Below are 4,816 nucleotides of genomic sequence, written 5' to 3'. Positions count from 1 at the left end.
TAGTCAAAAACTTCAAATTCTTTCGTAAATTGTAAACCAAATTAGTGGTTAATTAGAATGAATAATTCCACTTTAGCTTTTAGCGTAGCTTCAAGATTGCTTCAACCTACACAAAAATCACTTTCCAGCCGTCCTACCTGTGCAAGTAATTGCAGTTGTTCCCCTCACATAGCCAGTATTACAGGTACAAGTGTAGCTTCCCGGTGTATTGGAGCAAACCGAGATGCTCCTATCACATTCATCGATTCTTTGAGAACATTCATCGATATCTAAATACGGATGGTATAAATATATTTCAAATATAAATATGTAATTGTAATTTTTAACATCGCCATAGCATGCGTGACTGGGCATATTGGCTACACGTTATCCTCATGTTTTACTGGCATCTATATCTACTGTACAGACAGGCTTAAAGAGTCAAAATTACTTGACTGAAGCACATCATGGAAGATTAAAAAACGAGGGACAATTATTTGCAACTGAAGATTTTCTTCAAATTTATAATGATGATAACGACGCAAAAAAAAAATCCGCAAAAATGAACGTCGATGAACCAAATATTAGCAAAAGTTAAGCTATTAAGAAAGATGCATTGCAACCATTGCACCAAAGAAGTGCGAAAGACCTTTAACCACAAGCAAAAACACGAAGGACACGATAAAATCGGAAACTACATAAATATGTTTTTTTTTTTTTTTCATCCGGACAAAGCCAAATCATCAAAGGCAACCCATGCACTCTATATCGATATATACAATAACGAATCAAGGCCAACGCATACCTGTACAAGAGGACCTTCCGTTATCTCTGTATCCAGCATAACAGGAACAGGTGTAGCTACCTTGTGTGTTGCTACATTGCGCATTGTCAGGACAAGAATCAGATCCTTGAGCGCATTCGTTGACATCTGCATAATACGCAAACGGGACCACAGATATTGAGTTATTTGGCAGCATATATCCTTGTGCATTCCATTCAACACAAACATGGACGGTCATTGTGACCAGGCACTGGGTGCCCAAGGCAGTGCACCGGGTTGACAAGGCATACGAACCCGTCCCCCTGTGCACCGCGTACCGCGTACTGTGAAGGCGCAACTTGCCCGTTACTCACCAAAAATTGATGGCCGGTACCCCGAGTCACGTGGGTATTTTTCACTCGTGCAGAAAGGAGCCCTTTCCCTCGACATCGTGTGCACGGGACGAAAACATGTCTTCAAGTTTTTATTTTGTACATAAAAAGCCTCAATTAAGCTGCGCATTATTAGCCTACATATGACGATTTTAGAGGCTTCTCCCAAGAAAAAAAAAGCGAGAAATTCTGGACAAGTTGAGAGAAAATGACTCAAATGTTTAGACCCTGTACATTGTCAATGGGCCAGCTTCCGCCTCACGGCCCTCCTTAATGAACACAGTGCCTGTGGGCGTGTTGAGACTGGTAACCTAAGCTGCCTATCAGGAAGAAATCATGTTTATCAGTGTGGGTTTTATCCGTATCAGTCTATCCGTATCTTTGTGCCGCAGTGCATGCCTTTTCATGTTCATTTTCAGCGAAGGACTGCTGGTCAGTTGGCTTTATATGGTAGGAAAGGTGTTTACATGTTTTCTTGGCCAAATATTATGATGTTATCATTGTTTACGCAATTATCCATATATTTGTGTTAGGGTAACTGTGCCAGCAGGTAACTTTGTCGATTTGAAGCCTATCAATACTGAGGTTTGGCAAGACTACTTGATGATATCTGGAGACGTTTTATGGTAAATGCGGGCAACTATATAGGGTATAATGGCAGCCATTTTGGGGCTGGTACCAATTTCAATAGGGGGCGCGCTGATCAAACTCGACGATTATTAACACTCATTACAGAATGGTGTACCGTATTTTGAACAGGCGGACATTAGACCAGTATAATTTTTTGGGGGGTGTCACAACAGAGGGGGGGGGGGGGGTCGACTTTTTTAGGGGGGGATTTGTATGAGAATTTTTTTTAAACAGAGCTGGGGGGGGTTCACCCCCCTCCCCCCCTCTCTGGATCCGCGCCTGCCACTGTTTTGATGCATTGAGCATTGATATCACAGTTATGCTGACCTGTTGATGTTGCTGTGCATTCATTTAAATCTAACAATTGAATAAACAGACGTAGAAAGCTTGTTTCATATCAATTGTCAGGCCCCGTCTTCAAGGTCTGCATGATTGGTGTTTTGCTTATATTATAAGAGCAATTTGTGTGGAATCAAGTCCATGTATTACATCAATAATTAAAAAAAGAGGAATTCCACACTAGTTAAACGCATACTTTCAAGAACCAGATGGTTAAAAAGCAATCATATTTATTCCGCCACATTATTTTTGGTTATTTTAACCTTTAATTTTGTTAGACCTGAACCAATCCATTGATCAACTGGTTGCCATTTTTATGACAAATTGTCCATCGTTTAGTCAAACCTTTAATTTATTTGGTCAAATAACCAAAATATGTAGTTAAATAGAATTCGTAATTTAACTTTATCTTAAAGCGTAGCTTCGAGATTGCTTTAACCTTCAATCCATTTTCCAGCCATCTTACCTGTGCAACTATTAGCAGTTGTGCCCCTCACATAGCCAGTATTACAGGTACAATTGTAGCTTCCCGGTGTATTGACGCAAACCGAGATGCTCGCATCACATTCATCGGTTCTTTGAGAACATTCATCGATATCTAGATACGGATGGTATAAATATATTTCATCTAAGATGAAAGTGGATGTAATGTCGCTATAGCACTATGCGTGACTGGGCTTACTGGCTACACGTGATCCTCGTGTTTCAGTGGCGTAGTCATTTCTACGGGGGGGGGGGAGGGTTAAAATGTCTTGAAAAGGGCACTTGCACATCCGTGCTGAAATGTAAACACGTGTTTGTTTTTTTCTCTCCGGACACTTGGCCTGCGTAAAGTCAAATAGTTGGGGGCGCCCTGGGGCTGGTACCGACGATTATGCGCAGTAACGCACAATATCTGGTGCTTTTCAGGGCGATACATGCGCGAAATTCAAAAAAAGGCACCAGTAACGGCCGATGGCACAAACAATGGCCACAACTTTTGAAAAAAAGGGCAACTTGTTCAGATTAGAATGCCACTTTTTACAAATATTGGGAGGGGGGAGGGGTAAGCGCTGGTGCAAAAAGGGCATTTAGTGGAAAAGGCCAGTCTTTACAAAATACTGAGGGCGGTAAAAGTAAAAAACCTTAACCCCCCCCCCCCCCCCCCCCCCCGGCTGGCTACGCCTATGTGTTTTACTGGCAGCTATATCTACACTTGACTGAAGCACATAATGTAAGATGACAAAACGTGGGACAATTCGCTCCTAATTTTTTTTCTCCAATGTAGTATGATCATGACGCTACAAGAAATTCGCAAAATGCACGTCCTTTAACCAATATTATAAGCAAACGTTACGTTAAGAATGCATGCATTGCAATCATCGCACCGAAGAATTCTGGAAATAATTAACCACGAAAAACACCAAGAACACTATAAAATTGGAAACTACATGATTTTTTTGACCGGAACAAGCCAAATTATCAAAGCCAATCCATGCGTGTTACACCGACCGCTATAATAATCAAATTAGTAAGGCCAGCCCATACCTACCCGTACAAGAGTTCCATCCGTTATCTCTGTATCCAGCATAACAGGAACATGTGTAGCTACCTTGTGTGTTGCGACATTGCGCATTGTCAGGACAAGAATCAAATTCTTGAGCGCATTCGTTGACATCTGCAAAATACGCAAACGGGACCACAGATATTGAGTTATTCATTGGCAGCAGATTTCCATGTGCAGTCGTTGAGTCAGAATTCAACAGCACAGAATAAAATATTTAGCAAGGCTGCTGTGTTCAAGATGTGATACATTTATATATCATGTTGCAATGTTTGTATTCATTGTTGTTTTCAAATCCAGGAATAATAAAGATTGAGTTTTGTTTCTTTCTTTTTGTAGAATTTACCCCCCCCCCCCTTTGGCGTAGGCAGTGGAGGGCACAGAAGGGTGACATGCAAATGTATGGACATTAAATGAACGCTTGAGTTATTTGTGGTCTTAAGGCACAGCAAGGTATGTGCAGCCGTGTGGTTGCAAAGGCGAATCGTGGCCCGTTGATTAATTAATTAATTAATTCGATTACGTATTTTAGACGCTAAAGCAGAGCAGTGAAATTCATGCATCGCAAAAACGGCATATTGAACATTTTGTTTCTAAGAAAATGTGCTACGCATGAAGTTAAATTATAATGAAAGAAGAAATTCTAAACTTCATGTCAGTGAAAAAAATCTGTCTTCGAATTTGATGCCGAAACCTCAGTACTGGTTACTTGTATTAATGCTGACCTTCAAGTTGGGAAGAAATCGTTCGAAAAAGTCCCCAAATCTATGTTTCCTCACAGAAATAAATCTCTCAAGAACTTGGTATGTTTTTATTTTGGAGGAAGATATGACCATGGAATTTACCATGTGACGTACGAGTATTGGTGGAAAATAGTGTAATTCCACTCAACTCTCACTGAACGAGTTTCAGTGGAAAACGTATTTGACATTTTTTTTTCTTTAAAGGGCTTTTTCACCTTAGGGAATAGATCATTCTTAGGGTCTAAGTGAACCACGCAGGTGTAGTTCTGTGTGAACAAATCATTGCCCGCCAGACTCAAGACTGAGAAGGTCTGTACATAGTACAAATCCCCTGGTGCACGTGCGTCACACAAGGAACGGTGCGCGCGTCTACCAGCAAAATGTATGTGTCCGGCATGGGACGTCGTTGCTAGGTAAAAGGGCGCCC

This window comes from Patiria miniata, unplaced genomic scaffold, assembly GCF_015706575.1.
Source record: "Patiria miniata isolate m_02_andy unplaced genomic scaffold, ASM1570657v1 HiC_scaffold_29, whole genome shotgun sequence".
Taxonomy (NCBI): domain Eukaryota; kingdom Metazoa; phylum Echinodermata; class Asteroidea; order Valvatida; family Asterinidae; genus Patiria; species Patiria miniata.
This window is presented reverse-complemented; position numbering follows the sequence as displayed.